This window comes from Equus quagga, chromosome 13 (genome assembly GCF_021613505.1).
Source record: "Equus quagga isolate Etosha38 chromosome 13, UCLA_HA_Equagga_1.0, whole genome shotgun sequence".
Lineage (NCBI taxonomy): Eukaryota > Metazoa > Chordata > Mammalia > Perissodactyla > Equidae > Equus > Equus quagga.
The window spans coordinates 43,793,912-43,817,473 of NC_060279.1; the positions used below are offsets into that span (position 1 = coordinate 43,793,912).

At 40.5% G+C, this 23,562-nt stretch overlaps 1 protein-coding gene across 2 annotated transcripts in view; it reads right to left on the reverse strand.

Moving 5' to 3' along the window:
* Window positions 1-23,562, reverse strand: part of BCL9 (BCL9 transcription coactivator) — an 80,098-nt gene that overhangs the window by 27,574 nt on the left and 28,962 nt on the right. Inside the window, exon 1 of one of the 2 annotated variants that reach the window (XM_046682299.1) lies at window positions 1,702-1,720. The exons of the other annotated variant lie outside the window; for it this stretch is intronic. The gene's annotated coding sequence lies outside the window, so the exon portion shown is untranslated. Of the gene's footprint in view, window positions 1-1,701; window positions 1,721-23,562 lie in introns of those variants that run through there. 2 annotated transcript variants of the gene reach the window in all.

Sequence of the window (23,562 nt, forward strand, 5' to 3'; positions counted from 1 at the left end):
TCTTAACATAAATCTTTTTTTAAAATGCAAATGGTAAAATTGTTAAAAAGAAAGGCTTTTGAGACTAAAGAGACCTGGGTTTAATTTTGTTGCTTTCTGAAATTTGCTTCTCATAAATGATAATAAGCATTCACTGTGATGCTAACATGAATGATACAAAGTTGGCTTCTTAGTTCTTCAACTAATCGCAACATCTGTTATTTAAATTTGCCTCCAGTCTTTTCTACCTGTAAACTCCTCTTTCAAATGCTTTTGTTCCCTCAGCTCTTGATAAACTCATACCTAAATTTTAGCTTTGGAAGGAACCCCCTCCTATTTTATAGATGAGAATTGTAAGACAGAGAAGTTTAATGACTTGCCAAGATTATGTCCATTTTTAGGGACTAGAATTTAAACCCAACACTCTACAGCACTGTTCTAATTTCCAAGGATTGTTCATTCCTAACTATTTATCATTGTGGGAGAGAACATGAGGTTCTACCTCAGGAATGATGAAATCAAGACTCGAAAAGTTTGAGGCCACTCAGCCAGCCAGTGCTAGGGTTTTAAGAGGCCCTAACAAATTCTTGCCTTAGTTAAAGCCCTCAGTTTGTCCACGATTTCCTGCTGTTTAAACTGTTTCTTACCAATTCATCTACCTCACTGTCCAAACCAAAACTGGTGAATTTCAACCCCAAAGGAATACTACCAAGAGAGTCATATATGACTGAAAATGAAGGATTAGAATGGGATGGCATCTTGACTCCGGTGGTGCCATGCCCAATGCTGTAATAAAATAGCCAGGAAACGATTTCTTCTTTCAGTTGCCCATGAAGGAGAAACAAATCTCCCTACCCCAGCTTTCACCAGTCCATTTAAGTCAATGGGGAGTCCCAGAGTTTCATCCCTGCCAGGAAAATTTAGGGCTAAGTGTCTCTTTTGTAAGGAAGAAATCAATATTCCCACCTCCTTCCTTCCTGTAGCTCCACCTGGGGCCATTGGCACTCTGATATGAGCTTGGGTCTTGTTCTGTCACCATATATCTGCTTTCCATAATCTGGGAATTAGAGGCACCCTATATATGAAAGCTCTGACAGATCTGTGATGTGACACGCAGATCCTTTGAGAAGGTACCACCAATGCTTTCCTTTTATTTTCACATTCAAACCTACATGGTTGTGCCTCCTACATTCAATGTCTGCCTTCTGAAAGTCAACTTTTGTGACTTTCAGCCTGCTATTTCCTGAACCCTAAATGATGAATGTATAAATGCTGATCCCTGCTCCAGTTTTCCAAGGTAACCATAGTCCATCATGGCTTAACAAGAAACAACCTAAGTACTCCTTGTGCTCTAACCATTTCTCCCCAAATCTCTTGATCTTCATGCCAGTTCTTCACATCTGTCCTTATAGTCCCATGTCCCTTTTCCTTTTCACTTTCCACTAATTCACTATTTCATTTCTTACTCTTCACCTCTTTCCCAAAATAATTTTGTGTATTTCGACTACTTCATTTCATTTTCTTTTCCTAGACTTTTCTCTAAGAATTTTGCCCTTCAGATACACTTATTTTATTTTTCCTGGGTTCTGCCTTCACTGCTGGACTCTTCCCACTTCCCACAATCAATCTCTTTCCAGCTTCTCTGGAATTGCTACCCAACCACCGCAGTTTTGACCTCATCTCCATGGTTTGCATCCAGGTTGCTCTCACTAGCCACATTACCTTTTTGGAATCCTTGATCACCTATCATTCCAGCCATGGAAATTCCTAATGCTGAGATGTACCCACATTTCTTTGTTTCCACTCCTGGGCTCCAGACATTACTGGAAAAAAAACAAGAAACCAAGAAAATGGATCCCAACTAAAATTCAGTTGTGGAAACTTCAATTGAATTTATTACTTTTTACTTGGCAATCCTTTTATGTATCCTCACTGCCTCCTATATCATTTCCCACAGCAATTATTCCAAATTTTATCCACTTCTCCTACATTGCAAGATCAACCTTGTAAGCTCATCTCACCTCTGAAGGGTTTTGCTGTTATCTCTCTTCCATTTACGTATCCTTTGTTTTAGGATCTTCAGTAAAATCTCTCTTACACTAATACTCTTTTTTTCCCTTTCTTTTTATTCCCAATTTATCCAAAAGGTAACCTACATTTTCTGCCACAATTCATTTTCCTCCTCTGTAATTAACCCAACCATTCTACCAAAATTCTCTCTCCAATATGGCCAAACCTATTTGCCAAACCCATCCAATGAATATCCTTTCCTTCCTGAAGCTCTTATAGACTTTGAATTTCAAGATATGATGATATTCTGGTTTTGTCTTCTCCCCTCCCCCAATTTTATTGTGACATAATTGACATATAACATTGAACGAGTTTATAGTCTACAACCTAATGATTTGATATATGTATATATTGCAAAATGATTGTCACACTAAGTTTAGTTAACATCCATCGCCTCAGATAGTTACAATTTTTGGGTGTGTGTGATGAGAACTTTTAAGATCTACTCTCTTAGCAACATTCAAATATACAATATAGTATTGTTGACTATAGCCACTACGCTGTACATTATATCCCCAGAATCTATTTATCTTATAACTGGAAATTTGTACCTTTTGAACACCTTCACTCATTCCCCCCTACCCTCTACCCCTGCCACTGGTAACCACCAACCTGTTCTCTCTGTGAGTTTTGGTTTTTTAGATTCCACATACAACAAGATCACACAGTATTTGTCTTTCTTGTCTGACTTATTCACTTAGCATAATGCCCTCAAGTTTCATTCATGTTATTGCAAATGGCAGGATTTCTTTCTTTTTATAGGGTGAATAATGTTCCACTATATGTATATATAGTGTATATATATATGTATGTATATCACATATACAGATCACATTTTCTTTATCCATTCATCTATTGATAGACACTTAGTTGTTTCCATGTCTTGGCTATTGGAAATAAGGCCGCAATGAATGTAGGGGTGCAGATATCACTTCAAGATAGCGAATTCCTTTCCTTCAGAGAGATACATAGAAGTCTGTCTTCTTTATTGATTTAATTCTTCCTGTTGTCTCCTAATAGTGAATGTTCCTAAAAGTCCTTGGATCTTTGATCTTTTTTCTCTCCAATTCTCCCTCAGGTATCTCTCTCATTCTCCTAACTTCAGCTATCACCTCTTTGCAGATGACCAACACATCTACAGGTTTACCTCAGGCCTCCTTGAGCTTAAATCCTGCATTTCTATGTACTCAGCTTGCTCATCTAGAAGTCAACTTAACATGTTAAAAAACAAATTCAGCATCTTTTAAAATTAAGTCTCACCTCTGAATTCACTGTCTTTCACTTAGGCTCAAAACTTTGGAGTAATCCTGACTCAAAATCTCCATCTGTCAATGTATCTTCTCAGTCACCAGTGTCCACAAATTTCTCCTTAAATCAATCTCATGTTTTCTGTCCCCAAGTTGGGACTGTTGTAATAGCCTCCAAATAGATATTCCTGCCTCTAGCCTCTCCCCTCATCAGTCAATTCCCCATGCTCTTTCCAGATAGACCTTTCTGAACAACCTGTTTACATACATTATAGGTCACGCAGTGCCTACTCCTTTCTAATCACTGAAGCCTACAGGGTCTTCTGGGGCCATATAGGGCCCTTCTGCCCCCAGATCTCAACAATGTGGTATAAGAGGAACAATATTGGCTTCAGAGTCACCTGGACCTGGGTTTGAATATTGGACCGCATTTTACTAGTCAAGTAACTTCAAACAAAAGGAAAAAAATTATTATGTTCTTTCTCATTTATTTCAGCAGTAGATGTTTATATCACCAGTTTTAGAACATAGCCTAGTTATGCAAACTTTTAATATCACCACCTTTCACTGTAGTTCCAAGGCTATATATCCTTGAGAGCAAAATCTTACATCTTTCTGCATTCTGCAGACATTGCCATAGTTATTGAACATCTACTAAGGGCAGGGCATCTTAGGGGTAGACAATATAAATCAGATATCCAATGTTGTCCTCAAAATGTAATCAGACATATATGGAAGATTCATTCATTAAAAAAAAAGAAGCAGCAGCAGCTTGGTAAGTGCCTAATTTGTGTCAGGTATTGTGAAAAGTACTGAAGATTCAAATAAGTATAAGACATGTCCCCTGATGTTGGGGTCTGGGATCTATTTAGTTAGGAATACTGACAAGTAAACATTTATAATCAATTATAATAAGTGCTATGATATGAATAAATACCAGGTGTTTGGGACACACAGAAGAGAGGTATCTAATCCAGACAGGAGAGTCAGGAAATGCAATAAGACCTGAGCAGAATCTTAAAGAATGTATAGGAGTCAGCCAGGCAAAGGACTCAGCAATGTGCAAAGGCTCAGCTATGTGACAATGTATATAAATAACCACAATAGAAGACAGAAAGTAATAAATAAATGGCAGAGCAGAGGCAGAAAGTAAAATGGCAATCAGAGGAGATACATATTTGGGGGTTGGGTGAGGCAAGCAGAAACTGCTTCATGGAAGTGGAGGCATCTGAGGCAACCTGAAGGGTTCAGAGGTTAGGTTGATTCAGACTTGCAGTGGGGCCAGATGCTTCCTGTCTTCTCAGTGTTCTGTGCAGTGTCCTGTAGACAAAGGCACAACACCTTGTCTGCTGTGATGATTTAGACAATGATGATATCTAGGTTTGTCTCATGAAGTTGGCTCTTCCATTTTCCCAGAATGCTTACAAGGGGAGACATGATTCAACAGAGCCATTCCTGGGTGGAGGGGCTCTCGATCAGACTGCCTGGCTTTGAATCCCAGCTCTGCCATTAGAGGGCCGTGTGACATTAGAAAAATTACTCAGGGCCAGCCCGGTGGCATAGTGGTTAAGTTTGTGCACTGGCTTCAGCAGTCTGGGGTTTGCACCTTGGGATTCCGGGCATGGACCTAACACTGCTTGTCAAGCCACACTGTGGTGGCATCCCACATGAAATAGAGGAAGATTTGCACATATGTTAGCTCAGAGACAATTTTCCTCAAGCGAAAAAGAGGAAGACTGGCAACAGATGTTAACTCAGGGCCAATCTTCCTCACGATAAATAAATAAACAAATAAGGTTAAAAAAATTGCTTAACTTCTCTAGGGTTCATTTTTTTCTACCATAAAGTGGAGTAATGATAATATCTTCCTCACAGGGTAGCATGAGGAGTAAATGAACAACTGCATGTAGACATGTAGGAATAGTGCCTAGCACATATTAAGGGCCCGATAAAAGTTGGTTATCATTATTACATTTGGTTGTCTCTGGATTATCCACAATGGGATTGGCCTTAGGAGAGATTTCAGGAGCACTGAAAAGGCCACCTCCCCAGTACTTCCATTATTTTCACACCAAATCTCACTCACTAGTATCGCTTCAACTCTCTTAACAGACTCCTTTAAATTCTGCCATTAGAAATTCATACCTTTGGATTTACGATGTCACCTCCCCAAGCCCTTGGGAAGGGTAATACAATAAAGGGTTAGGTCTGTTTTACTTTAATAATTAATCTGTCCAGACTGCTATCATCCTTAACTCCTAACTGTGCTGAGGGAATATTGTAGGGAAGAAAGAAAAGGCTAATTCTGAAGGTTAGAGAACCTCCCCAGAAATTCAAGCTAGAAGTAGATACTCAGAGGGCTTTCTGAGGGAAGTAGGTCCTCTAGGGTTAGAGGAAAGGTGAGATTGGAGAGAGATGCCAAGAAGTGATGAGGAAAACAAAATCAAGGTCATCTATGCAGCAAAGACAAGCTTTACTAACTTAACAAACAGTGCTGACCTTGATTTTGGGACTTTTCATCTACCGCCCCTTTCTCTACTCCGTGCTCTGCTTCTGAATAAATAATTTTGCTCAGGATCAGTCTTAATTCTTATCAAGGAAGAAGACCATACAGGTGATCGAGAATTTAAATTTCATAATGACTTGTACATGTTTGCTTTCTTAGCTATTGTTTATCAATCAAAACTTAATAAGCACCTAATACGTGTCTAGCGCCAAATTAAGGAGAGTGAGAATTTCATTAGAAGCTGAAGAAATAGTCCTTGTCAGGAATCTTATAGTCCAGTTGATGAAACAAAAATGAAGCTTAATAAGAATCCATTCTTAAACTGTATTAGAAACACAACACAAACTCTGGACTTCCAGAAAAAAAAGCAACCGGTAGAGTCTAGAGTAATGAGTGATAACTTGAAGGATCAGAAGCTGAACTGGGCCTTGAAGAATAGGATTTGGGCAGTTCCAGAAGAAGATGACCCAGGAGGGAGAGACAAGGAGCCAAGCCAGATCCTGAGAGGAGAATAGCAGATGTGTAGATGGAAAATGATAATAGTAAAGGTGATTACAAATCATCAGAGTGACAGCTGCCATTTACTGGGTATTTAGTATGTGCACATACCAAGTACTATTCTAAGTCCTATGTTTATATTGTCTCATTTAATACACACAGTGACCCATGAGGTATGAACTGTTCTCGTTTACAGTTGAGGGGCCAGGTGCTTCCAGGGGTAGGTAACTGTCCTAAAGTCATGCAGTTAAGTGGGAGCTGAGACTGAAACCCAAGTCAGTCTGAGGGGAAAGCTCTTAACCACCCCAGGCTACAGCGTCTCTTCAGTGCAGGTGTTGGGACGCGGTGGGGAACACAGGTGGTTAAATAAGATGGGAATTCATTACACAGAACATAATTTAGAGAAAGCATACAAGAAGGATATACTGTGAGACAAAAAAAAAAAAAAAAAAAGCCACAGTTTACTGAACACCACTCATGGAGCAGCCACCCTCCTTACAGTATTATCCTGAATGTGATCTATAATTATACCCATTTTACAGATGAGAAAACCAAAATGAAGAGGTTAAATAACTTGCCCAAGCCTTACAACTGTTCGATAGCACAGTCCAGATTTGAACACTAGGCTGGCAGCAATGCCTGTATTCTTGCTGCTGTCTTGCACTGCCTCTCTCTCTCCTTGAGCAAGGGGAAAACTGTAAAAGTAACACCGCTGCAATTTGCATGGTATTCTTCAAAGCATTTTCATATTCACAGCCACATCTGATCTTTATGATAACCATGTGATAGGTTTGGAAGATACTTCCACTATAATGAATAATAGTAATAGTCATAATAAACATTAAAATAGTCATATTAGCCAGCACTGATTGAGTGCTCTCCATACACCTGGCACTGTGCTAAGGACTTCACATGGATTGTATGGTTGGCTTATAACAAATCTGCAAGATAGGTTCTATCATTATTCCTACCTTGCACATGAGGGAACTGGGGCTCAGAGAGGTTAAGTAACTTAACAAAGGAGGCTGGGCTCAGGTAAGTTACAGAGCTAATTCAAGGTCATGTGACAATGAGTAGGATTGCTGGTCTAGAGCACAGATTCCCTGGTTCTATGTCCATGCTGCCCTTTTCATGCTAATATTCTAACAATTAATCTGCAGCTACAGGAAGGAAGATTTGACGAAAGAACTACAACTGGCAGGAGAGGAGCTGGAAGACTGCAGAAGTTTAGGTGTGAGATGATGCAGACCCAGGTAGGGTAGCGGAAGGGGCAGTGAAGAGGCAGCAAATCCAGGCGCTCCCTGAGGGAGGCTATAGCGGCTCATTTCTACAGCATGTAAATATAAGAGGAAGAAAGAATAGCTTAAGTTTCATTTCTAGCCATCAAATTGGTGGAAAGTGGGGGTGTTGTAGTCAGAAATGGGAATGGTTCAAAAATGACACTGATCCACAGTGAAATAACACTACACACCAACTAGGGATCGTTATATTTAAAACGACAGACAATATCAAGTGTTGTGAGAATGGGGAGAAACTGAAACTCATTCATTGCTGGTGGGCTGTAAAACGGTGCAGCCACCTTTGAAAACAGGTTTTCTTAAAAAGTTAAACATAAGTTTACCATATGAGCCAGCAATTCCATTCCTAAGAGAAATAAAAACATATGTCCACGCAAAGACTTGTATGTGAATGTTCTATGGCAGCATTATTCCTAAGAGTCAAAAAGTGGAAACAATCCAAATGTCCATCAACTGATGAATGCATAAATAAAATGTGGTATATCCATATAATGGAACATACTCAGCAATAAAAAGGAATGAAGCACTGCTACAAGCTATAACATCGAGGTACCTCAAAATCACTATGCTGAGTGAAAGACGCCAGACACAAAAGACTGCATATAGATTGCATAATTTCATTTACACGAAATGTCCAGAGAAGGCAAATCTAAAGAGACAAAAAGCAGATTAGTGTGGGTGGGAATGGGTATCGACTGCAAATGAGTATAAGGGGTCTTTTTGGGGTGAAGCAAATGTTCTAAAATTGGATTTTGGTGATGGTTACACAACACTGTAAATTTATAAAAACATCATTGAATCATACACTTAAAATGGGTGATTTCATGGTATGTAAATTATATCTCAATAAAGCTATTTTTTAGAAAGGCGAAGCTGGTTTGTGAAGGAAGAAAGAGTTAAGTTTTAGAATTATAGGTGACCCTTGAACACTGAAGTGAGGATGTCCCCCCAGGTGAAAGGGCAGGCTGGAGGTGCAGAGGTGAGAGCTGAAGCAATAAAAATTAATGAGCTCACCCAATGAAAAGGCACCCAAGAGAAAAGGAAGATGTTAAGGGCAAAACCTGGTATTGCTACCATTAGGGGCAGGGATTATGGTTGGCCTGGGCTAATGTGGTCTTTACCCTGGTAGCAATGTCTGGCTAATATTCAGATTTACTTGTATTCTTTAAGCATGAACCCACTGAGAGCAGAGGTATGTGCCCCACAGCAGGGCCAACAGCAGGGTAAATCTGTCTGGGGGAATATTGCCTCTAAGTGAAAAAAATACACAAGGATAACTGGGAATGGACTGAATATGTTCCCTGTATTTTGATGTTAAGAAGAAAACAGCACAAACACTTTTTCCCAAATTAGAAATAACTTCAGCATTAGGGAATGCAGTGTTTCAAGAGCAACGATATTTAACTTAGTCACTAACCACCAAGAAGGATGGATACTATGCTGGACCACCCCTGGGATTGGGCTCTTTGGCCCCAATACTGACTTCTGAATTTAGAAGGAGCCAGCACAGATTCTCAGGTAAATTCTGCAACTGCTTCCCCACCTCAGAAGTGGGATCTCTTCTTCTTCCTGAGCCCACCCTACCCCCACTCCACGCTTAGAACATTGAGGAGGTGACCCTCCCAGGCTAGGGACTAAAGTCCCCTCTCTCCCCCAAGGCCTAACAATCCTTTTTCTTTCTCCTTCTTTCATCACATTTCTACTGTAAATGAAGCAAATTTAGACTACTGTCCTTGGTTGTGAAAATAAAGGGTAAAAAAAAAAAAAAAGAATTTGGGACCCAAGCAGAGGCAGTGGAGGATAGAAAAACAGCAGAGGCAGTGGCAGTGGCAGATCCTGGCTTCAGTGGCTTCAGGACCACCCACCACATGATCTGGGGAAGCGGGGGTCAGCTAAGCAGTTTCAATCCGGGGTCCATGGTGGAGACTAAGGCTAGAATTTGGATGCAGGAAAAAATTGAGCTTTACTTTCACTAACTTCTAACTGAAATTTATCTTTTCCTTCAATTATGAATGTAGGCAACAGATCAAGGTATGAACAGTCCATGACTTTTTCACCAACAGAAGCACTGATATTTTCATATCACCCTCCAGTTGTGGCAGATATCCCAAACATCGCTTACACTCATCGCCACGACAAAAATCACAGTAGTTATTAGATCTGCCAGTGGACCTTTCTATCAATGCTCTAACAAAGAAGCACATGTATTACTATATCACAGATTTGATGCTTTTAATATTTTGATCATATTTCACTATGACTATTTTTGTAATGCTATGTATTTGATGTGTTTAAAATCATTATTCTGCCTCACCAGACTGCCCAAGGGGGTCCTTACCATAAAAACGTTGGAGGACTCCTGGTCTGGAAAGACTTTCCCCAGTGCCCAACAAGCACCACCAAAATGAGCCCCCCTCCAAGGCCTGCAATCCCACCATCACAGAACACTTCCTTCGGGTTTTTAAGATTCCTATTAAAATGCAAATGCCCCTAGAGGAGAAGAACTTCGCCGAGTGTTATTAGTTAACCCCTTAAACGGGGCTGTTTAGCAGCTAGCTGAGCACAACACCCTACAATTCAATTAAACAAACATTTATTGAGCTCCTGCCACGGATAAGGAACCAGGCTTGGGGATAGAGAGCGAAATCCTCCGAGGTTGCTCCCCTGAAGGGTGCTTGCCTTCTAGTAGGAGGAATAAAACAAGCACAGCAAAGACGGGGGAAGAGAAATGCGAAGGGAGAAATGCAAAGAGCAAGATCGTCCTGGGGAAGGGAAGGCTCAGGAGGAAAGAGACTCCATGCGTGCATTCCAGAAGGAATGACCGAGTATCGCCTTTGTGCGAGGTCCTCAGAATGCAACCTTGGCCAAGTTCACTGCTTGGGGTTAAATTAAACAGGTAAACCACGAAGTAAGCTACTGTCTTGAGTTCTCTATTAGGTATAAAGGGCCGAGCAAGCACAGAGGAGGGAGTGACTTAGCACCGGTGGGGGCGGGGGAGAGTCTAGAAAGACTGTTGGTTGTGATGAATGTGGCATGGAGGAAGTGACATATGAGCTGAGCCTAGTAGGATAAGTTTAAAAAAAAGAGAGAGAGATGGGGGAAGGGAGGAGGGGGAGGGGCACCGCATTCCTGGCAGAGGTATGTGTAAAGGGCCTTTTCTAAGATTGCATTTCAGTGGGAGCTTAGGGATAGTGGAGGAACCAGGCTGGAGATGGGACAGCAATTGTAAAGCGGGGCTGTACTGTGCGAAAGGACCTTAAATTTAATGCTGAGGAGTTTGCATCCTATCCCTTTGGAACAATCAGAAAAGGCTTCATGAAGGAGGAGATATTTGAGCTGGGACTTAAAGCATGAGAAAAATTTCAACAGGTGGAGATGGGGCCGGGAGGGAAGTGTTACAGGCTAAAGCAACAGCATAGCCAGGCAAAGAGGCTGGAAGCATAAGGCTTAGTAAGAGCCGCGCAGCAGCGGCGCCTGGTCCGGAGCATCCGGCACCGGCGCACCTGAGGGCGGGGCGGGGCGGGGCGGGGCGGCGTGGTAACCGCGCAGGTGACGGGCCGCAGAGCGGACCCGCCAAATCTGAACCTCCTGGGGGCGGGCGCTTGTTTACCGAGCTCCCCAGGTGATCTTGATGCGCAATGAAGTTCTTTAGTGGCTGAGGAGAAGAGAAGGCTAAAAAGGAAGGTGGGCTTTGAGTGAAGGGTAAGAATCTGCACTTGAATTGAAAGGCAATGGGGAGCTCCTGAGAATAGACTCAGAGGGAGAGTGGTATTTATCAAAGCCGTGCTTAAGGAAGATGTACGGGACAGAAGAATTTAGGATGGACAGTGTGAGGACCCAGGTAAGGGCTATTACAGTAGCCCAAGTAGGGAGTAGTGCGGGCCTGAATTATGGCAGTGGCAGGGGGAAGAGGAAGGAAGGGACAAATGTAAAGACATTTGGGTGACAGAATCTACATGGGTCACTGGGCAACTGGAGTGGATGGAGGGGCTGAGTCACGGATGGCTCCAGGGATTTGAGCCGGGCAGGGAGGCAAACAGCAGGGCCTGTGGAAGAAAAGAGGCGAGTGCGGCGCCTTTGTGAGGAAGGCGATGTGTTTAGATGTAAAGTGCAGGCAGAGTCAGAGGCCAAGAACAGTGAAGATTCTTATTTTGAGGGAGGACCCATTGTGGTTAGTGGAATACGGGATGAGGCACACCAAGTCCGGGAGGGGGCCGAGGAAGGCTGCAGGGGCTGCCTTTCTCACCATTTTGTTGAGGATTCCCTAACAAGGGGCCTGGGAACTCGGAGCTGTAAACCCAGGCAAGTCCCTTCTCTTTTCAGGTGCTCCCGTTTCCTCCTCGGTGGGAAAGCAGGTGATAATAAAACTTATCACCCACTCATCTCAGGGGAGTGCTGCGGAGAGCAACCAATATACATACAGAAATAAGTGTAAGGCACTCGGCGAGAACAGTGTGTGCTAGAAATGCTAAACAATAATAAATTCAGCCACCTCCTTCCCCACGATAGTAAACAATGTGTCTTTTTTTAAAAGCAGATGTGGTTAACCAGATGCTAACTTTGAGGCTGTCTATATAACCTCTAACAACAGGTGATTAAACCTAAACTCTTGATTTTCAAGCATTCCTTCATTAGAGAGTCTCCGAGTGACCCTGATACCTCCATCAAACCACGGCCTGGACTAGAAAGCAATTAATCAACATGAAAATTACTTTATCAACCCGCCTCCAATTCTTAGTATCAATGTGTGACTAATATCAGCATCCAAACTACAGGCAGTCCCCACCCTCTCCCTAAGCTGTACTCTTTGTCACACCCCTGAGGTCCCTCTCTTGGCAGAATGGTGCCATATAAAATATTCAGATCCTAGGTAGGATGTGTGCAGCCTACACGGAAAAGAAGGCTGTCAGACAGAAAAACTAAAAGAAAAAAATAGCACTCCTAAAATGACAAAGATTGCAAATCCATTTCAAAGAAACACTTCTCTAATTATATGTTCCATGCATAGCAAATCTCTTAATAAATCCCACGACAATCTCCGCTCCCCTAAAGAGCAGACCTGATAGGTAATAACTCCCCTCCTCGGTGGTAAAATCCAATTTTCACACCTGGTAAATGAAATAACTCCACTGTGAACCAGGGTCGACTTGGGGTGAGCCGTTAACAGAAGGTTAGGGGCCATGCATCATGTAACAGCTCTTCTGGGAGCCCCTTCCAGAGATTTGCTCTTTTTATGCCAGTTGATACTATTCAGCCAGAAAACCTCCAACCTCCTAGGTTACAAATGCTAAAGCCCTTGTCCCCTGGAGTGGTTATGAATGAGTACTGTGGTTCACGGGTCACATACGTGCGAGGCCTGGCCCTGGACTTTATCTCTTGTTTGGTGGGAAGATTCCTTACTATTTGTGTACTTTTAGGAGATAAGTTTATACTGCATTCCTGACAAATTGACCACAAGAAGGGGTGATGTTACTGAAATTTACAATTGTAAAGGAGTAATATGCCGGAGGAACAAAAGAATATAAGTCCAAAAATCCAGCCAGGCTCTGTATACAGTACAAGCCTAATCAAGAGCAACAAAGCAGACATCCACAAAGAATTGACAATGAAACACACATGCGTGCACACACACACGCCATTAGAGAGAACTGGAGTGTGGGCCAGGAACATATCTCAGGATACGTAAGAATTTAGCAAAGGTGACATCACAGATAAGTAGGGAGAGGAAGGATTACTCAAGAAATAATGTTGGAATAATTGTTCTACTGTTTGGAAAAAATTTAAGAGCCTCATCTCACATCATATGATAAAAACTTCCCGAAGGATTACAGAGATAAATATAAAAATGAATCAGTTAAAAAAAAAAAACTAGAAGAAAATATAGATGAATATTATTCTGACCTTGGGGACGGAGAAACATATTCTTAGAATAAAATCAAAGGAAAAAATAAATAATTTGATAGATTTCACTACATAAAAATGTAAAATTCTGTATGTAAAAAAACATCGTAATACTAAAAGGCCAACAATCTAATGAAAACAAAACATTTCCAACAAATAGGATTTCAACAAATATGATTGAAAAGAAGTTAATATTCTTAGCATATAAAGAGCTCATACAAAGCAATATGAAAAATATAAATACCTGAGTTAAAATTTAACATTTCACACACAGAAAATTAATAGAAAAAAATCACTTGAACTTGTGAAAACATTCATTCTAACTGGTAATCAAAGAAATAATAAGTAGATTATATTTTCTATGAAGGCCTGGCTCATGGTAAACACTTGGTAAATACTTGTTGACTTGTTCAAATTAACAAAGAATAAGAAAATCCAGTGTTCAGTATGTGGCCAAATGAACACTCTTATGTGCAACTTGTAGGATTACATACTAAAGCAGAGGTCAGAAAACTATTTCTGTAAAGGGCAGACAGTAAATATTTTTGGGTTTGGGAGCCATCCAGTCTGTTGCAACAGCTCAGCCCTGCCATTGTAGGGTGAAAGCAGCCACAGACAAGTATGCAAATGAATGAACATGACTGTGTTCCAAAAATACATTATTTATGGAAACTGAAATGTGAATTCCATATAACTTTAATGTGTTATGAAATATTCTTCTTCTTTTGATTTTTTCCCCACCCATTTAAACATGTAAAAACCATTCTTAGCTCATGGGCTGTACAAAAACAGACATGGCACAGCTTTGGCTCATGGGCTGTAGTTTGCCCTGTACTAGAGCAACATTTCTGGAAATCAGTTTGGCACCATAAGTTGAGAGGTTTTAAAAAGACCATACCTAGGCTTGTCACTACTAAAATAATCAGGTACAAATACTTTTTTAAATAAAAAATGAAAAGTTTATACTCTTTTCCCTAATTGCCCTATAAGCCCCTTTCTAGGAATTATTGATAAGAAAAAAGGAAATGAGGAAACTCAGCAGAAATTTATAAAAGAAGCATCTAAACATCCAGCAGAATGGGAATGGTTAAATAAACGATTCATTCATACAATGAAATATTATGCAGCCATAAATCTTTCCCAAGAAATAATTTATAATGTGAAAAATGCTCATGATGTGAAGTAATGTGAAAAAAGCTCGATGTAAAATGTATACACTGTCCTATCCTAATTTTGCAAAACATATATGTACATACAATTTATAGAGATAGAAACGTTTATGTACAAAGAGAAAAAACTGAAGGAAATGCAATATAATGTGACTAGTGCCCTGGATGCTGGGTTCACGGGTGATTAATTTTTTTGTTCTAGTTATCTACAATGAATAGTTATTACTTTTGTAATTAAGGAAATACACTCATATTATATTTAAAATAAAATAAACTGGAAAAAAAAAATCCAGAATCTGAAGTTCACACAGAATAGTGAGGGAAGAAAAGCCTTTCAAATACAACATAGATTTAAAATCTTGACAAAATCTACAATGAAAAACAGACCCAAGAAACTGAAAGTCACCAGGGTCTAAAATTCATGCAAAATCACCACAGGAGGAAAAAAGAGTTCTGATCAAAAGCAGCTGAGACCCGGAATCTACGACTGACCCTACACTGAACATATCCAGAAAAAGACGCACGAGATTAAAGGGCTGCCTTAGGTGCTTGTGCACAGTGTGGCTGGGGGGGCTCAGAGGGCTTCTTTTTCCTACCCTCCCAACACCCCCACCTTCCCCCAAACAATAAACCAAAACCAAGCCATGTCTCAAGCTTTAGAAAGACAGAATTTGACATTAATGCAGGCTTCTTTTGTTTTATTTGAGAGGTCTGGCTTCTCTCTTCCAAGTGTTAACAGAGCCATGGACACCTGAATCTACCTTTGGGCAGAGAGTGAGAGTGAGGGGAGTTAGGGCAGTTTAAGGAAATGAAGGTTCCCTCAAGCAAACTTCAACTCCTTCACAGTTTGGTCTAGAACTGACCTATATGCAATTAGCCTGTGGTTTATCTTTTGGGGCATTTACTGTATGTCAGTCAGTATGCTACACCTTTATATCAGTCGCTTCATTTAATTCTAAGAAGCCAATAAGGAGGACTGTTCCCAACATTATCTAAGAATTGTCATACTAGTCAACACAAACCAGATAAGGCCTAGAGGGGTCAAATAATTTGCCCAGGGTGATCTAGGTAATAACGAGTAGAGCCAGGTTTCAAATCTTACTTCCAAGTTTGTGGCACTACTGGCTGAAATATTTCTAAAACCAGATTTTAAGGAGAGGCAGGATAGAGCACAAGCGTGACCATCAAACACACCTGACTGAGTTCAAGCTTCAAGATCATAGCGCAAGTTGATTTTTCTTAGCCTCAATTTTCTCACCTATAAAAATGCGAATAATAAAATCCATCTTTCAGATCTTTTGGAAGTTCAGAGATTATATAAGGAAAATCCCTGTCACATAGCAAGTCCTCATGTTGCTATTAGGAGAACACAACTACTAATAATTTCCTTTGCTAACTCAAAGCTTAGTCAGAAGGTCTCATCCAGGAAAACAAAGGAGAATTAAAGTCAAGTAGAGAAATTGTTTAGGTCACTTGGGAAAATGCTTTTCCTTCTCTTCATTTCCCAGAGAGCTTTAATTCTTTGCTCTTCTATTTAAGATAAGGGAAGCATGTTTAGGACAACAGGTTTGGAAATAAGGGTAATTTATGGCATGTTTATGCTTTAAAAATCAAGTCTAAACTCTTTTAAGTCCACAAACCACTGTGTATGGTACTTTTCTAGAACGGTAGGAGCAGTAAACATATTCCTATAGGAAGACTCAGTCTCACGGAGCCTAGGAGATGAGCCAAAGGAGAATCGTCTACCCACAAAGAGGAAGGTGGTAACGTCCTTCACTTCCTTTGCGGTTTTAATCTAAACCACAACTCCTCCCTTTTAGTTAGAAGTCTTTTCTTTACATGCATTCAGACGTGCGTTAGCTTTCTTCCCCCTAATATGTCACTCCCTTCTCTGCCACATTGAAAAATATCATATGCTTCTCTTCCTCCAAAGAAGCTTCTCCAGCACACGGGAATGATTTTGAGCTGCTCTCACAACCCATCTATTCTATCCATAGCTGCCTGCATGAGAGTCTGTTCCCAGAAACTCCAGAGTTCTTCCAATACCCAGGCCTGTGGCTTGGAGGCAGGGAGGATGAATAAATGTACTGTACATCACTTAGGCAAAAGAGGAAAAGCTTTCTGCTCTGAAATGAATGAGAATGAGAACATCAGGGTTTCCAGTGGGAGACAAGTGGAGGGAGTATAATGTCTTGTTTTGTTTTTCTTTTTCTTTTTTTTTCTTTTTAAGAGAGCAGAAAGAAGAATGAATGAAAGGGAAAATAAATGTAATGCTCAAGCCAAGGAAAGGAAAATCAGAAAATATCCCAAAAGCAGTAGGTTCAGGAAGGTGGGCAGACTGCTGTCTCCTCACTGCTGCTGTGGTTCCCGAGTTAATATTTGCCAGACTTAGCATTCCTGTGAGTGCCGTTGGGATAATGGGCCCCACTCAGCATCACGTGAGTTCTCCATCTCAGCCGAGGGACAGGATTTCAACCATATCACACACAGCTCTCATTACTTGTAAGGAAATGATCTTACGGAGGAAAGCAGCACAAACTATAAACATATTTACTTAAAAAGGCAAAGCTGTTAGGTGTACCCCTCTACTTCGTGACTAGTACAGTGTGCTCTTAGCTGCTGATATCCGAGTCCAGAAGAGCATTTCCCAGGGTGGATCCATGAGCCCCTTCAGGCCATGGGCTATGATATAAGAGGGGCACTCTTGGGTTTAACTGTCCTGCCAGAAGGGGTAGAACAGCAGTCATTTTCTAAGGAAGAATTTAAGCACCATCTACGTCAAGCAGTGTGTCTATTCCATATTGCAGGAAAAGGAAATTCTTTGCCTTTGAGAAGTTTACAATCTTGTTAGGTACCCACTGTGTCAAAAACCAAAATTCTAAGGCTAGAATCATTTGATCCATCTTCACCCTTTCCGTCCCTCCTTCTAGATTAAATAATAACAACATTGAAACCTAGGGAGGTTGAATAACTCTCCTTGGTCACTCAACTAGTAAATTGGCAGAGATAGAACCCAAGTTTTCTGACTCCAAGTCAGGGTACCTTTCCCTTATACTTCACTTATACTTCAAAAGGAATAACTAGAACAAATAGCTACGCAAGTTAATATGATACAAACAATTTGTACACAAGTATTATGGAATGCACATTAAGGGAATGCAAAGTCTGAATTGAGTTAGTCCAGAAAGGTTTCTGTGGAGGAAGGTCTGAAGGGTAGGATGGGTAGGAATTGTCAGAAATTCAGTTCAGGGGCTGGCCCTGTGGTGGAGTGGTTAAGTTCACGTGCTCCACTTCGGCAGCCCGGGGTTTCGCTGGTTCGGATCCTGGGTGTGGACATGGCACCATTCATCAGGCCGTGCTAAGGTGGCATCCCACATGCCACGACTAGAAGGACCCACAACTAAAAATATACAACTCTGTACTGGGGGGCTTTGGGGAGAAAAAGGAAAAAATAAAATCTTAAAAAAAAAGAAATTCAGTTCAATCCAACAACAATTTTCTGAATACCTAACATGTACAAAGCACTTGGCATAGACAGCAGAAAGCCCAACAAGATGGATATCACTTGGTCCCTGTCCTGAAACACAGCAGTACTAACTAAATTTATTAATGGCACAAGGGGAATAACTGAAGTAAGTCACATAGATGGTTATTAGGCAGCAGGAGGAAAAAGGCAGATTCCTGGAAATATTCTGATGGCAAAGAAAAGCTAGCCAGGAGCCATGAGAGGATGCGCCTTGAGAAGGAGAACTCAAATTGTACTAAGGTCTCACAGAGGGGTAGGTTTTCTAAATTTAAGCTAGGTAAAAGGGAAGCAATCAATTAAGCTATATTTCAAAAATATTTAGAGTTTGTCTTTACAGGTATAATGTTTTGATTCATCATATTGATCATAGCCACATTCATTCAAAGCTTGATATCATTACGACGTTAAACAAAACCCACAAAAAAAGACAATTAGTAGAAAAACTTTGGAAGCACTACTCCAAAGCTCATACTGGTAAAATGCCAAAGGCGAAAGGAGTCTTAGAAATCAATTGCTCCATTTCATTATAAATGGAAAGATCAAGATCTAGAGAAACAAAGCAAAAACTTACCTTTCCAGAAAGAAAAGCAAAAAGACTTGGCTCTCCAAACTAGAGCCTCTTTGTTCCTGTTCTATTGCTTATATTTTCTAAGCCAAAAATTGGGACACAAACTACAAGTGCATTTACAGATATAATGGAACAGAATATTTAAAATAATGACAAAGTTTATTGTGGTCCAGAATATTCCACTGCATTGGTCCTTTTGTTCACCAGAGGCATGTTTCAGAAGAGAATCACACTCTTCTCAGAGTCATGAGAGCCTTCCACAGTCATAAAAGAAGCATCAGAGTCTATTGCCATCCAAGGGGAGCCCTTGATGAAAAGAAAAGCCACAGGGACTATAGGCAAGTCTTTGATAAACAAAATGAGATGATGAATAACTTAAGACTATCAATTCCCAGGGCACCAGGTTTTCTACAGAGCCTAGCATGTGCCGGGCTCAATAAATTCTAAATATAAACTATGGTAAGCTGACGATGACCTTGGCTAGTGCACTCTGTGGACATCATAAGATACTCAGACTGCAACTATTTTAACCTGGTTTATCTGTTACTTGTACAAATGCAAATCCAATTATTTTAGTATCATGGTTAGATCATTTCTGGTTATTCAAAAGCTAAAAAAAATATTCCCAGATATTAGTGTAATAACTGCAGGAAGCTTTGTGGATTTTTCTTACACTAAAATAGTCATCCAAGATATGCATCAAGCCCTGTCCACACAAAATAATGCAGTGATGATATCCTTTATATAAATAGACGTTTCTCTTTTGATGATACTAGATTTGCATGAATTCATCCTCACTTTCTCACCTAACCCCTGTAGTGACAGAGACCAGCAGTAAGTTGCTTGGTGAGTGGATCCCATAACTCTGCCTCATTATGCCGGTATTGAATAAACAGCTGTAGAGGAATATCATCCTCAGAGTTAGTCAGAACAGAAACCCCAGGAAGATTCAGGACTCATACTTGATCATGTCATTACTGTTGTAAGTCAAGCAGCATTTCTCACTCATTAGAACCACATTTCAAATTTCAATATAGCACCATGATGTTTAGTAATAGTTTCATGAGAAAATAGACTTACAGAGCTTGCGCTTTTGGTTTCTATGTATTGAATTTCTCATTCTCACTTCCTGTCTTTACCCAGCCAGACTAGGAAGTGAGCTAATTCATCTTTATGATTCAATGTGTACTATGGTGTTTTATCAAGAAATTATACCTTTTAGAACGTATATATTTGCATATGCATAGAATATCTCCAGAAAGATGTATGCAAAACTGGTTATCTCTGAAGTGGCTGGGGATGAGGCAAAGTGGAAGACAGCATTTTCATTTATACTTTTTGTGAATTTTATACTTCGTGTTAAGTATTATCCACTCACTTAAAAATTTTTTTTAATGAATAAACAAATATCCTTGTTGAGCTTCTTAATCCCTAAATATGTTGCAGCAATGACCAAGATTAAATAGCAGTTGATTTTTGAAGTTTTAAAGGCATTGGCTCCGTTCTGATCTAGCCTGCCTCTTATTCCTCCACAATGCATCATGTGGCACATTTTCTTTTAAACATCCAGCAAAATTGATTTGAGAAAACAATTCCTAAGAATTTTGTGTCACGGTTCAAAATAACTGGACATTCTTGGGTTGTGCCAAAACCATAGCTGGGAATCAATGAAACACAGATTCGGAGAGTTCTAGTTACATTTTAAAAAATTTGCAGAATCTAATCATATATACATACACATAAATTCTATCTGGTTTACTCCAATTCTCTTGGGCTTATTAGATTCAATTACCAATTATTTGAGTATGGGCAAAAATCTCTAAATTGTAGCATAGATTGAAGCACTAAATAGATAAATATGGTGAATGGTTAAGGGATCTATTACAAAATTGTAAAACAGCATTTTGAAATAAGAGGAAAGAAAATCTATTCCCATCCCTCCCCAAAAATACATATTCCTTATACTTGTACTACCTAGAAACTTAACTTTGGAATTTTAAACACTAAAAAAAGGAAGCATGGTGCAATGGAAAACACACAGACTACAGAACCACACCGAGCTGAGTTTGAGTCACTCAACCTATTAACTGGGTGACTTCTGACAATTCATTTAACTCTTATTTGTTAAACACCTGCTACACTGCTGGCACTTAGCTAGGTGCTGGGCACGAGGCATAGTGTAGTGAACAAGGCAGAAATGAGTTTATCATTTGGTGGGGAAGATGGACAATAAAATTCTAATAAAGTGTGTGAGGGAAAATGACAAGGAGCTATGTGAGGAACTAACCTGGCTTAGGGGTCAGAGTGGTCTTTTGGAGGAGTATCATTCAAGGTGAGACCTGAAGGATGACCTGGAGTTAGCCTGCTGGGGCAACTCCTTCATCTTCAGGTCATTGTTGGTAAAATAGGGATTAAAATAGCTATTGCAGAAGTTTTCTCTGAAGATTTAATTTGTTTTGATATTTGAAGCATTTAGTGCAGGATCTGACACACAGTAAATGCTCAATAAATGATAGCTATTATTATTTGTTCTTTTTGTACAGTCTCCCCTGGATCATATATGAGGCAGCCCTCAAAAGTATAAAACTTACAAAATGACCCTTCAGCCAAATGCTTATGTTCTTCTGCACAAGCTACACGGGAGTGGAAGGGATGAGCAGACCAAGTACACATCCTCTCAGCAGGAATACCCTCGGCTCAGGGCTGCACACTCCCCATGACCATGAAGGCAGGTCCCCAAATCTTTTTTGTCACAGGGTTAGCATGTTATATGAGTCAGATATAAAGTCCTGGGCCCCTCAAAGGCTGCTGGGTCTCCCTGTTTAATCAGACATGAAACAAATCGCGTGCTGCGGCAGAGGCATACAAACACGCTTTAATTACAATATTGTAACACCAATTAGAGATCTATCTAATCGAGGACTCGGCACTTCCTGCTCGGATATTACTCCCATGTTGGGATAATTACTGCTAATTAAGCTTGGAACTAATTAGGCTAAATGATCTCATTTATACCAACAAAGATGACTTCTAGGAGTTCATAAGAAAAACTAGGGTGATTTTATCATTCCTGGACTATTTGGCATTTCACACTGGAAATAAAACACCATCCCCTGCCATCAAGGTGCACAGATAGTTTATGCCTCTGGAATTCTGGTCCCAGATGGCAGTTCTTCATTTGTCTACACAGATTCTCCTATACGGTGAAACAAATTCGGTGAAAACACTGTCCATTCAGATCTTACTGTGTCCTTCCACGAATGACAATCACAGTCTCATGAAAAGGCAGCACTGAGAGCAGTGACAGCGGTAAAGGGCGACCACTCACAGTGTTGTTCAGAGTCCCCTTTGCCTTGTACTGACGTTTAATATACCTCAATATTCTTCGCACAGTCTTCCCAGCATGGAGTAAGGCGTGGGTTTGCGGGTCAGTGACACACACCTGGGTTTGGGTAAATTATTTACTCACCCTAAGCCTCACTTTTCCATCTCTAGCATAGGGATAATAATGATGTCATGTAGTGTTTCCGTGAAGATTAAGAAGATAACACATATGGAATGCAGGGTAGTACTCAGCACATAGCAGCCATCAATTAGTAATAGGGATTTTTTTCTTCTTCAAGGCACCATAATACTCACTTCTGAACTAAGCCCACATTTACCTGTCTTGCCACTCTTTCCTGGCATCGTGCTGTAGTAGCAGAAAAAAGCACATGACAGGGAGTTAGGAAACCTAGTTATTTTCAGGTTTATCTCTTGCTGTGTGACTTGAGTAAGTCACTTCTTCCTGGAAAAGAACGACATTTGCTGCGTGAACTGAGCCAGGCGCCGTGTTGACTGTTTTACATGAATTTTCTGACTTAACCTTTACAGCAATGCAGAGATGAGGAAACTGAGACCTAAATGAATGAGTAATTTTCAAAAACAGAAACAAAAAGCCCTCACTACTATTAAAGGAGGAGGTCGGGAACTGAGCCCAGGTCTCACTCCAGAGCTTACCCTCTGAATCACTGTCACACTGAATCGACTTTTTTCCCCTTTCCCATTTGTAACTGAAGGAACTGGAGAGACATCTCCAAGGTCCCTTTTGGTTCTGAGAATCTGTGGTTCTGACCCGTGGGGTGAGCCTCTCAACCATCTTCTTAGCCAGCAATATTCATCAAATACGAAGCCTTTGTTGCATCTCTAATACATGCTCCATCCTAGGGAGAATAAGATGCTCCCCATCAACACAAACGCCTTACGAACTTATATGCATTAGACTACCTCTCTTAGAATTCCTATGTTGTGACAAATATTTGTCCCGATCAGAATGATGTATCTTAACTCTTTTCACAATGATGGAAATAACTTCCATCTTGTGGAAAATCCTCACTTACACTGTCTTCTCTGGGCTCTAGCACTTGGGTTTTATTATTATCTTTTTTTCTGAGAAAAAAGTTGTAGGACTCATTGGTTCTTTCATCCTCAGAGTCTAACAAGAGACTCCATAAATGTATGGGCGCACACACACACACACACACACACACAGATATTCTTTGCTGGAATATTCCATCAGAGGGAAACAAAAACCAATAAACCCAGCCCAAGCTTCTGTTCTTAAATATTACAGAAGATTGAAACCTTCAACCTGTGGACCTTTTCCTCTAGAGAGGTATTAAAGGAATCACAATGCAATACTGGCTGGCCACCTATGGTCAGCTCAGGTCAAGAGGTTCCTCAGCCACCTGAGCTACAGCGTATCCCAGAAGTGATTTCTATCAATGCCAGAAGAGGCTGGATTGCAAACACATTGGTCCC